The following is a 12,708-nucleotide window of genomic DNA, read 5'->3' as shown; positions in this document are numbered from 1 at the left end:
GTTGACAGACAAAAGAAAATAAGTGCAATTTAGAACAAGAGCAGAGACAGAAATAAGCAGGCACAGGGTTTTGGATGGGAGGTAGAGGTACCCTTAGACAGGTGGTGAGGAATGGCCTCTGTGGATATGGAATCAGCCTGGTGACTGGGTGGGGGTGGGGGGGGGAGGCCAGGTGAGATAGAGTGGCTGCCGAAATGCAGGTGGCATGTCTTCATTCTCCACCTCTTTTGCCACACACTAGAAAAAGGGGTTTAGAATCATACGCAGATCCATTTTTACAGATTGATTAAATTGGGAAGTAGCCATAAGTAGGGAACACCTCCAGACCCTTGACTTTCACGCAGGTTGTGAGTTAGTTTTGAGTCGGGGCTCCAGAAGTCATTTGGGATATGAAAATGAAATCAGGTGTTTGTAATAACAAAATCAGTCATTTAGAAATGTGCTAAATCTGACAAAATTCTCTCTTTGCTGGTAGCTGCTTGGGTCTCTAGAGGCACATCTTCCTAAAGTGGGGCTTTTGATTTTAAACCAAGAAAATAAAAATATTACCAACATCTTTGATTTTTCTGAAGAAAAGCTTATATTTTTATGAAAATAAAAGTAAGATGTATTTATATAAAGAACACAGAAAGTCATGAGAACAAAAACTCACCTTGCCTTTGGCAAACCACCACTGCTGTCCCCAGTAATCTCATCAAAGGTAACCATTAACATCTTAGATATGTTTTATAGAAAAAATATAATCGCACCTATCACTGCAGATATTCTGTATGTGCTTGTTTGCGTGTATATTTTCGGCCTTCACAAATATAATTGTGATATATACGTTGCTTTTTAAAAAAGATTTATTTATTTATGCATACAAGAGCTGGGGTATAGGCCAGAGATGTGGGGGGTGAAAGGACTCACCAGAAACAGAGCGGGGAACAGAACAGGCGGACTGACTGAAGTCCACTGCTGAGGGGGAGCAGCAGGCGAGACAGGAGAGGTCTGCTGCGCCATGTGGGTTGCTCCCTGGCGGGCTGGAGGTCAAACTTATGCTGCAGAGGCTGTGGATTGCTTCATAGTGTGGTGCTTAATCCCTTGCACCACCAGGGAGGCCCTATACCTGCTTTTTAACTTTCATATCCTGGAGGCCTTCTGTTGAGTTCATAGAAATGTGTCTTTATTAAAATGGCTGTAGAATGCCCTGTTTCATGAGAATATCACAATATATTTTACCATACTCTTATTAATAAACGTTTTGATTATTTTCCTGCTTATTTTGATTATTTCCTGCTTATTCTATAATCATTCTTTATTCTTCTGTAAAGAATGTTCTAATCAGTGGGAACATTTTTCAGTACACTCAGTTCTTAATAACGCAATTGATGAACAGTATCATGTTAATTTGCTGTTGATGCTGATCATTAATACTTAATTAAACAAAAAATTCGCAGCAATTAAAACTCCCATCAAAATTTCACAATTCTTTGTAACTAGTCTCTCCCTAGTTTCATCAGCTCTGAATATTACAAATTTTTAAAATTCCGTCAATCTGAGAGATGGAAATTTAAGGGGATTTTTATATTTCTGAAATTATGAGTCACCTTAAGAATCTTTTCTGCAGGACTCCCTAGTGGCACAGGTGGTCGAGCACAGTGCTGTGACGCTGTCTGCAGCCTCTGCAGCAGGAGTTCGATCCCGGCCAGCTGATCAGGGAGATACCCACATGGTGCCGCAGACCTCTCCTGTCTCATCCGCTGTTCCCTTCAGCAGTGTATTTTAGTCAGTCTGCCTGTTCTGTTCCCTGCTGTGTCTCTGGTGAATCCTCTCACTCTCCCGCACATCTGGCCTGTACCCTGGTTCTTGTATGAATGAATAAATAAATTTTTTTTTTTTTTAATATTAAATTTTATTTTTATATTCCCCCATACAATTGCAAACGCCCCATTCTGACCCCAATCCTTCCCCTCCCGCCCCCCACCCCCCAAAAAGTGTCTCTGGTTCATAGTTTTTTGTTGATTTTGATTTTCACTTTCTTATATTCATTTTCCTGGTCCCTTATTTAAGTTTTCTAGATTCCTGCTATGAGTGAGACCATCCGGTATTTTTCTTTTTCTTTTTGGCTTATTTCGCTGAGCATGATCCCTTCCAGTGCCATCCATGTTGCTGCAAATTGCATGTGTTTATCTTTTTTGAATGCTGAGTAATATTCCATGGTATATATGTACCACATCTTCTTGATCCAGTCATCTATTTTTGGGCATTTGGGTTGTTTCCAAAGCTTAGCTATTGTAAACAGTGCTGCTATAAACATAGGAGTGCAGGTGCTCTTTGGAATTGATGTTTCTGTGTCCTTTGGGTAAATACCTAGGAGTGGAATTGCTGGATCATATGGAAGCTCTATGTTTAGTAGGTCCAGAAATCTCCACACAGCTCTCCATAGTGGTTGGACCAGTTTGCACTCCCACCAACAGTGCACAAGAGTTCCTTTTTCTCCACATCCTCGCCAACATTTGTTGTTGCTAGTTTTTTTAATATGTGCCATTCTCACTGGTGTGAGATGGTATCTCATGGTAGTTTTGATTTGCATTTCCCTGATTACAAGTGATGTTGAACATTTTTTCATATGTCTGTTGGCCATTTGCATTTCCTCTTCAGAGAAGTTTCTTTTTAGCTCTTCTGCCCATTTTTTGACTGGATTATTTTCTTTGTTGTTGCTGAGTCTCATCAGCTCTTTGCAGATTTTTGTGATCAGTCCTTTATCATTAGTGTTGGGTGCAAAAATGTTCTCCCAGTTGGTGGGGTTTCTCTTTGTTTTTGTTATTGTCTCTTTTGCTGTGCAGAAGCTCTTTAATTTGATGTAGTCCCAGCTGTTTATCTTTCTCTTCACTATCACTGCTTTGGGTGATGTGTCTGTAAAGATGTCTTTGATGTGCAAATCCCGTAGTGTTTCGCCTATATTTCCTTCTATGTATTTTATGGTTTCAGGTCTTATGTCTAGTTCTTTAATCCATTTTGAGTTGATTTTTGTGTATGGTGTGAGGTAGTGGTCAAGCTTCATTCTTTTGCATGTAGCGACCCAGTTTTCCCAGCACCACTTATTGAACAAACTTTCTTTGCTCCAATGCATAGTCTTCGCTCCTTTGTCAAAGATTAGTTGACCATAAATCTGTGGGTTTATTTCTGGATTTTCTATTCGATTCCATTGGTCTGTATGTCTGTTCTTGTTCCAATACCATGCAGTTTTGATGATTATGGCTTTGTAGTAGAGTTTGAAGTCTGGGAGTGTGATGCCTCCATTTCCTTCTTTTTTTTTCAGTAGAGCTTTGGCTATTCGGGGTTTTTGGTGATTCCATATGAATTTCATCAATAATTGTTCTATTTCTTTGAAGAATGCCATTGAGATTTTGATTGGAATAGCATTGAATCTGTATATTGCTTTTGGTAGGATGGCCATTTTAATAATGTTTATTCTTCCAATCCATGAGCAGGGGATGTCTTTCCATTTCTTTGTGTCTTCTTCTATTTCTTTTAACAGTGTTTTATAGTTTTCTTTGTATAGGTCCTTTACCTCTTTTGTTAGATTTATTCCCAAATATTTGATTTTTTTTGTTTCGATAATAAAAGGGGTGGTTTTTTTGATTTCTTCTTCTTCAGATTTATTGTTTGTGTATAGGAAGGCTACTGACTTTTGCGTGTTGATTTTGTATCCTGCCACTTTACTGAACTGATTGATGAGTTGAATTAGTTTTTCTGTGGACTTTTTGGGGTTCTCTATGTATATTATCATATCATCTGCAAATAGTGATAGTTTGACTTCTTCTTTTCCTATTTGGATTCCTTGGATGTCTTTCTCTTGTCTTATTGCTCTGGCTAGGACTTCCAGTTGAATAAATAAATCTTAAAAAAAAATCTTTTTTGCAGTTTGTTGGCTGTTTTTAATAATTTCTGTAAATTACCTTTTTGCATAAGTTTTGTTCATTTTACTATTGGCTTTTTTTTATTTCTGGGTCTTTGTTGGCTAATTTGTACTAACACATGATTTAGAAAATTAGATCTTTGACTATCAAAATATGATGCCAAATTATTTCTTTCATTTGCCATTAATCTTTTAACTTTACTTACATTTTTTGGCCTTTTTACTTTCTTGGTTTTGTGTCACATTTAGGAAGGCCTTTCACATTACAAAATTAAAGAAATATTTCACCATGTTTTCTCCTAATACTTTTATGGTTTCATTTTGTAATTCAAAATCTTTGATCCATCTGGAATTTATTTTGAAATAAGGAGTCATTTTCTTTTCAAAATGCTGAGGCAGTTGTCACCACACAATTTATTGAATAATATGAAAATGACTCAATATTATTCTAGTAAAGTGTATTGGCTCCAATTTTGGAATCAGAAATAACTAAATCCAAACCTTGGTATAAATGTTGTTTCCTCATCTTTAATATAGAAATAATATTGCAAGGCCACAATGTCTTATCTGAAATCCTTACTGCCAGGTTTTTTTTTTTCCATCAGCCTTCAGCACTTTCAGGATCTCTACCTGCTCCCCCAAGTTTGAATCTGTTTATAAGGAGGGGCTTAGATGGTGCCAAGACACGGCGGCTGTCACCTTTTCCTGCTGGTATCCATTGACACACCATATTACATCCAGTTCTGGTTGTTGTTTTACTTCGATCCCTTTTTAGATTCCTAGTGGTTCTCTTTCTCTCAGGTACTGGCACCCCTTAGGTAATTTTGAACTTGTCTTCTGAAGCAGGACAGATGTCTTTGCTCTCCTGAGCCTTTCTGAGTGGGACTGGGGGGAACCTCCTGCAGTAATACCAGACCCTTTTGTCTGGCACTTCTGTGCCACCATCTGTATTGGTTGCCCTCTGTGTCCAGCTGGGACCTGGGAAGGCTCTGTGAGGCTTTCCTGTTCCCTGATCTTCACCCACAGAGCTGCTCCCTTCTCACATGCACTAAACCCATAGAGGCTCTAGTATTATCAGTCCTTCCAGTGTCCAGACACTGGAGCAGCTCAAACACCATTGTTTCCTTCTGCATGCTCCTCCCCCTTCTCTTCCAGAGGCAAACTACAAGTCTGGGGATGGGCAGGAAAGCCTGGCTGAGATAGTTCTTATCACTCCAGATCTTTTTGTCCCTTGCCTGGATCTCAGTCTTTGAAATTCCACAGCATAGGATTTGATCCTTTAGTTCTCTCTTCTCCAACTCATCAGCCCTGTCGTAAAGCAGTGGTTAACTCAAAGTCTGAATAGGGAGGGGAAACATTAAGAAAGAGTTATGAGGAGCAAAAACATTAGGTAAAATATTAGACTATGATTCCACTGAGTTACCATTGTATTTAATAAATACTATAGAGGAAACCAACCATGAAGACGTAGAAATAGCAGATTAAAGGAAGCAAAATCTATGGCTTTTCCAGGTTCGATGAAACAATTTTAGGGGTTTCATAATCACTGACCTAGGAAACACCAATATAGGAAGTTTGCTGAATACTGATGGACATTAGTCAATGGGCGGAGGATACAGAATCTGCTAAATATGCTTCATTATTGGCTATGTCCACCTGTCTTGGTTTCCAAGAATTATCAATGCATAACTAACACTTAGTGTACAGGAACACTCCTATCAGTCCTAATAGAAGAACCCCTAGAAATCCCATTTGCATGCTGTACCCCTCCTTGGCTAAGAAAATGTAGCAATGTTAACATGTAGGTCTAAATTCCTGATTTAGTTAGAGCTAGTCTTCTCTGAATTAAGAAAATGAGCAAAACAACCCCATTATTTTGTAAAACTCTACAACTTTCCCAACATGTCTAGTCTACATTTTCATTGGGAGAAAGCAACCGAAGGGCAGCCTTAATAATTCAGATTTATTTTTCTGTTCTTTTTAAAGATTTATTTATTTTTATACAACAGCTGGGGTACAGGCCAGAGGAACGGGAGGGTGAGAGGATTCAGAGACAGAGTGGGGAGCTGAACAGGCAGATGGACTGAAATGCACTGCTGAGGGGAGCAGCGGGCACAACAGGAGAGGTCTGCTGTGTCATGTGGGAATCTCTCTGGCCGGCCGGGAATCGAACCTGCGCTGCAGAGGCTGCGGATAGCTTCAAAGCACTGCACTCAACCCACTGTGCCATTGGGGAGGCCCCAGATTTATTTTTTATTTGGTATTTTGAAGATTTCATATTTGGGCAGTCGTGAATAAAAATTGATCATTTTTATCTCTGAAAATATTTCAGTCACTAAAAGTATGATAGTTTTAAGTTCCTCAGAGGCAGGAAAATGTTATTAGCAAGATGGTCCACCCATAATTTTGGGAGAAGGTCTGTGTAATTCTTGAATATCATTGTAGAACACTTTATTTTTTTTTTTTTTTTTTTTTAGAGTTAAGTCTTTTTTTTTTTTTTTTAAGATTTATTTTTATTTATTTATACAAGCACTGGGTACAGTCAGAAGCACGGGAGGGTGAGAGAATTCACCAGAGCCAGAGCGGGGAGCAGAGCAGGCAGAAGGACCGAAGTACACTGCTGAGGGGAGCAGTGGGCGGCAGGAGAGTTCTGCACGCCATGCGGGACCCTCCTCTGGTGGCTGGGGAGCAGCCGGGGATCGAACCAGCGCCGCAGAGGTTGCGGGCAGCTTCGCAATCCAGCGCTCAACCGCTGCGCCACCGGGAGGCCCTTTTGTAGAACACTTTATAGTCACTTAATTATTCCAGAGTTGATTTATTTAGATTCAAGGGGTACTCCAGAGGAGGAATCTTTTATCTATAGAGCTGTCATAGATAAGCAACGTAGTCAAAACCCTCTTCGTGATGAAAATTTATTTTTAACTTTAAAGAACATAGCACACAGCCCAGTCAGTCACCAATTCCAAGTTTTGCTGGCACATGGATCCTTGTGACAAAATTAACTGGCTTAATACACTTGCTAGGAATTCCTGGTAATTCTCATCTAAAGAAATTTATTTAATGTAAATACTGGAGAAGAAGCTCGCTTGATCGTTATTCACCTACATGTGGTGTCTCGGCAGATGGAGTGCCTAAGGACAGTGTCACAGCAAATTTCCAGTGACATAATTTAATTTGTCAAATTAAATAATTGAATTTATTCCTCTCCTCCCCTGGGGTGGTAAGAAGGAGTTGGGGCCATGGAGGAAAAAATATAGTACATTTTGATGCTTATTTTAAAGTCCGATTGATGATGCTTTAACTACAGGTCTTAAAATTTCATCCATGGAGCTTCTGCAACTCAGAGAAACTGGGAGAAGGAGAAGACGCATTCTAATTGCAGACTCATTTGTGCTTTCAAAGGAGAGGACATTGTATGAAGTTTTGGTCTGGAGGAATAGGTGTCAAAACTATGCTCCCAGTTACCTGTAATCAGATTGTATTCTTATAAAATGACAACACTACCCAGTCAAGTTGACAATGCTTAAGAATTTTCTAAAGTTTTCCCAGATGGAGGCAGTTCTGAGTTTCCTTGAAAACTTTAATTCCTTGTGTCTCATTTACCCTTAACAAGTGGAGTAAATAGGCACAAGTAATATCACTCAAGGAGGTAGAGAAACATAAAAGGGACGGAAAATTGATTCTGAGATATTTATGCCTAGGAAAACAAACACTGAAATTTAAAAAAAAAACCAACTCTGTCAAACAAGAATTGCTTAATTCCTATAATTCAGTTAAGGAACTCGGGAAATGAGAAGGCAGAGTGTGTAGAGTAGTGTTGCTTTGGTGGAATTTCTGAGTAATAACTGTGTACATTCTGTTTGTAAAAATAGAAAAGGCAGTGATGAAAAATAGGCAGATGACTAGACTACAGTTTTTAATCTTCTGTAATATTTTCAGTTTGTTTAAAAAAAACCCCTCACATTGTTCATTGCAATATACACGTATAGAGTCAGGGAAAAACTCTTCATAGCAAATGTACAGTGAACAGTGACAGTAGCCCAGAAATTTAAAATCCCCAGAAATTATGCTGCTGTTTGCTGTGATTCTGACAAATGACTAAAGAAAGTATGACTTTCCACCAAAGCCAGTCCGTCCTTTTCTGCTGTTAAAAATGCTTCTTGATTGATTCCACTAAATTTTGACAAAGATTATATCAATTAGCAGGTTTTGCCAGCTCTCCGCAGGAGTCGGATACTGTGATCACCCTGCCCCAATTTGTCCTCTTTTAAACCACAAAGTAATAATGATGACTTGTGTATGTTTTGAGGGAAAAAGTGTAGAAAGTAACCTAGTTGTCTTTGGTTATTATGAAGGGCACAGAAGAGAAGTCATTAAAAAAGTTTATGGGAGGCCAAGCTAAGGCAACTCGGGAAGACATCTGGACCCGATTCACATCCTGTGTAATTCTCTGTGAGAATTCCCATCGAGTTACATAGGGCAGCAATTAGATGCAGAGAACGAGATCCCTGCTTTCCTAACTTGACATTTTTATAGTCCTTTCTCCCACCACACACACTCTTTTAAGTCGTTATTTGCAGGTTCACCAGTGAGAACTTTAAGTATTTGAATATGTCACATTAAATATTCAGTTATGATAGTTAAGTGAAGAAAGCTGTTGAGGTCTGTCTCACATGACTCCGAGCTGTTCAGAAGTCTTCTTGGTCAAAGAACTTTCACTGTCTACAGATTGTTTGCCATGTAAAATACAGAAAAACCTTAAAATAGAAGATATAGGAAAACAGATAGGGAGAATGTTGGCAAAGTAGACTTCTCTTTGCCTCCCTGGATGTATGAATGAATGAATGATAATGAGTGGATGAAGTTACTGCATCATGTTGATTGGCAGGTCTGTGTCAGGTGCTGCCCAAGGTACCACCGGGTATTACCAGCCCTCCAGGAGCTCACAGCCCAGGGGGATAAGGCAATAGAAATAGCAGAGGTTCATGCTGCCTGAAAAAACAGATGTGTCCATAAAGTGAATGGGAGCATGGACTAGGGGCTAATAATCCTGCCTTGGTGATGTTTGGGCTTGGATCTGAAAGTCAGAGCAGTTAATGCTTTAACTATTGTGCAGAATGAGTGGAATTTTCCAGAAAGTGTGTTTGGGGACACATATGAGCAAATGGACAGTGGAGGAAAGGTCATGGTGTACATGGGGGCTTCTCACTGGTATGGACATTTAGAGGGTCACGCGTCAGGGGGTGGAGGTAGTGAGAGATGCAGCACTAAGGAGTGGGGTGAGTGGGGTCTGAAAGTCAGCAAGGTCTCTGTCAGGCAATTTTTGTTCTGTCCTCTATTTGCAACCTTTATTGCATGTTAGAATTACCTAGGGAGACTAAATAGTATTGGAACAGTCAAGTCCCTACCACCCCATCCCAGAACCTTTGGGAATGAGAGGCTTGTCTATTTTTATAAATCTTGTCTATTTTTATAAATCTCCAGGTGCTTTCACCAAGTCTAAAGCAGTGTTTTTCAGAGTCTGGTGCCAGGGGCCGCACCATTGGCATCAGCTGAGAACTGGCTAGAAATGCAGATCCTAGCCCCAAATCCAATGCTACTAATTCAGAATTATGGTGGGGCCCAGCTATTTTTTTAATAAGCCTTCTAGGACGTTTTGATGAATGCTGAAGTTTGAGACTCATCCTAACAGGAAATCTAATGAATGCTGTTAGTATGCTGTCTGGAGGGTGTGTAGAAATCCTCTTCTTGTCTCATTCCGTTTCCTCCCCCCAAGCCTGGAATCAGGATCACTGTCCCTCCTGCTGACAGTGCAAGACACTGGCCGTTTTTTAAGTAAAAGAGGGGCGGGGTGAATTTAGTTTTACAATGATGGCTGCTGTGTGAAGAGCAAAATCATGGAGTGCAGTGGGGAGAGGCTGGGTCACTCAGATGACCACGAGCTTCCTGGGCTATAATAAAGTAGGGCAGGTGACTCCTAGGTTGTGCAAGGTGATGGGGAGAGAAACAGAAATGTTCCAAGGTTTGTAACTTGAGCTGGGAGGAGACGGGCCTATACGTGGGAGCGAGGCCACAGAGAGAGAAGATTTGCGCAGAATAATGGTGATGATCACTAAACACATTTGGGGTCAGGCACTAAACACGGGTCTGCGATGTATTCACGGCTTTGGCTGCGGGTGATTCAGTAAGTCGGGCAGGTGTAGGTCCAGTTTCTCCCCTCTCACGGTGGACATTTTGGGCTGGCCTAGTCTGCCCCTTGGAGGACTGGCCTGCGAGGGGCAGAGTGTGTGGAGGCATTCCTGCCTCTACTTCAGGCAGGCCCAGAATCTTCTTCACTAAAGGTCAAAAGGTGAATAATATTATTCTTTATTTTATAAAAACCTTATAAATTGTTACAAGTCCAAGTTAGGAAGCGGGGAGACGGATTTCATCTGTGGTTCAATAAGTGCCAAAAAGCTGCTGCTATGGTTCCTCCGGACTGGGTCACCTTATTAGTAGCGATGATTCTGGTTTTGATTTTCATGATTTGTTCCATCCAACCTGTTCTTTGTTGTCTCCACCAGTGTGGGGGCAAGAGGCTCCCGCGCTGCTGGGAACAAGCCTTGCTTTGTTTGCCTTGGGGTTGGAACTACTTTTGCAGGAACACATCTCTACAGGGGAAATCAGGAGAGAAAAAGGCTTTAATGTGTCATTTGGCCAGTCATTTTCTTGGTGCACAGATATTATCTAGGAAGGACTCATTCTAAACGTTTTAACGGAGGCATGTGTGTGTCTGCCTTCCTGTGTTGCTTCTGTTTCTGAGTCCCGTCTGACCATACAAACTGACCATATGGCCTTGGGCACCTTATTTATCTTTTCCAGATTTGCAGTCCATAATTTGCACACCGAGCAGGTGGGGCTCAGTAAGCTCTGAGGTTGTTTCTGGCGTTGAAATTCTATAATTATGTGATTTTCTTTCAGCATTATCTTTGTTTGGTAAGAGCTTGCCTTAATCTGATCTATTCCTGAGCAAAATCTCTCCGATTGACATGAAGCTCCATTTTTAACGCCGGTTCTCACACCTTTTTGTTTATTAGGTCACAAGTAATGAGATCTGAATGCTTAAGAACTTGCTCAAGTTCATGTAGGTAACTCCTCAGGGGTGTAGACAGAGTGAAAAAGAGAATCAAGGCTTCCCAATGCTCCACTGCAGTATGTGAATCCAGGAGACCAAGTCAGAATATGTAGAATCTTTGCGCCTCTGTCCTTTCTTTGAAGTATCTCAAAGCATTTTGAAAAAAAAAAAAAAAATGTATTGGCTGAATCCTTTCCTTCTGAATTCCATTTGTAAACAACTGAATTGATGCAACAGAGTGATGTGTGAGTTTATTTCTACCACTAGATCCTATAATTGTGATAAAGAGAATCATTTACATGAGTATGTTGATTCTCTAGAGATTGCGTTTAAACTTATTGGAATTGTTTGTCTTAAGAATCCTACATTTTAAACACTCACTGTTTGTGTTTGTTTAACTCACTCTTGAATTTTAGAAACTATCATAATAAACTCATCTTAAATTCCCTCACCTTCTGACTGATACACAGTAGGTGGGACGGAGTGATTGGGTGAGCAATGGGTTGTCCTACAACAGCTTTTCTTGGGATTGAAAATGGACGAAGTTTCACTTCTGTGTTGGAACTTGAAATGGGACGTTGCTTTTCTTCCTCAGTTATATACCACATTCATCCGTCACGTCCAGCACATGGTAGTGAAGACAACTCACTTATTTTTTTTTTTTTTTAAAAGATTTATTATTTATTTATTTGTTTGTTTATTAATTTATTTATTTATACATACAAGCACTGGGTACAGTCAGAAGCGCGGGAGGGTGAGAGAATTCACCAGAGCCAGAGCCGGGAGCAGAGCAGGCAGAAGGACCGAAGCACACTGCTGAGGGGAGCAGCGGGCGGCAGGAGAGGTCTGCGCGCCATGTGGGACCCTCCTCCGGTGGCCGGGGAGCAGCCGGGGATCGAACCGGCGCCGCAGAGGCGGCGGGCAGCTTCGCAACCCAGCGCTCAACCGCTGCGCCACCGGGGAGGCCCAACTCACTTATTTTTTAAGGTAATGGTTTTCATTCTTTGCACGTCAGTCTAGCCTTAGAAATTGAGCAGAATGCTTTTCGTGATACAACATTTGGTCCTCGTAGCACACTGGCTCTGAGGTGTTAGAGTTGTGCAAACTAAGGCTCAGGTATTCCTAGGCTTATGGTCACACAGTGAATTACAAGTAAGATGAAGGATGGTTTCAGGATAGAAAGTTAGTTCTGAATGTGTCTCCACTTCACCCTGGAATATGAGGCAGGAGAAAGTGGAAGAAAAATAGGAGTGAAGGAATGAAGTTTCCTAGGTGGTTAGGTGAACTCAGGAGCTGTTTGCTGCCACTGAGAAATAATGACTATAGGTGACGAAGAAGAACTGGAGGGGATGCCCGTCACCTAGACGTCACACGGCACTGGGGCTGAATGGTAATTCTCCAGGGCCAGCTTTTGCTGCCATTGTCAGTTCTTTCATGACCAACACTGGCTGGAGTCATAATTTTTGGGATTCCTTAACCGTTTGGTGTCAGCGTTTCTATAATATCTGTAAAATCTGGGATATTGTCTAGAGAGAGTGCCAATGTAACTGCCTTTCTTCTGTGTTGTTGGAAAGCTGGGAGAATGTTTTATTCTAGTTAGTACACTTTATTTTCCTCCTTAGAGCCTTCTTATTTGTCAGGGTTTTTTTCTTTAATTTTTTTTTAAAATTTATTTGAAATAGTTTTTTCT

At 40.7% G+C, this 12,708-nt stretch overlaps 1 long non-coding RNA gene across 4 annotated transcripts in view; it reads left to right on the top strand.

Moving 5' to 3' along the window:
- Window positions 1–12,708, top strand: part of LOC119243621 (uncharacterized) — a 353,580-nt gene that overhangs the window by 62,609 nt on the left and 278,263 nt on the right. The window lies entirely within an intron of this gene.

The sequence above is a fragment of the Talpa occidentalis genome, unplaced genomic scaffold (assembly GCF_014898055.3).
Source record: "Talpa occidentalis isolate TD23 unplaced genomic scaffold, MPIMG_talOcc4v2.1 talOcc4.13, whole genome shotgun sequence".
NCBI lineage: Eukaryota > Metazoa > Chordata > Mammalia > Eulipotyphla > Talpidae > Talpa > Talpa occidentalis.
The sequence above is the reverse complement of the archived record's forward strand: the minus strand, read 5'-3'. Positions and strand labels throughout refer to the sequence as shown.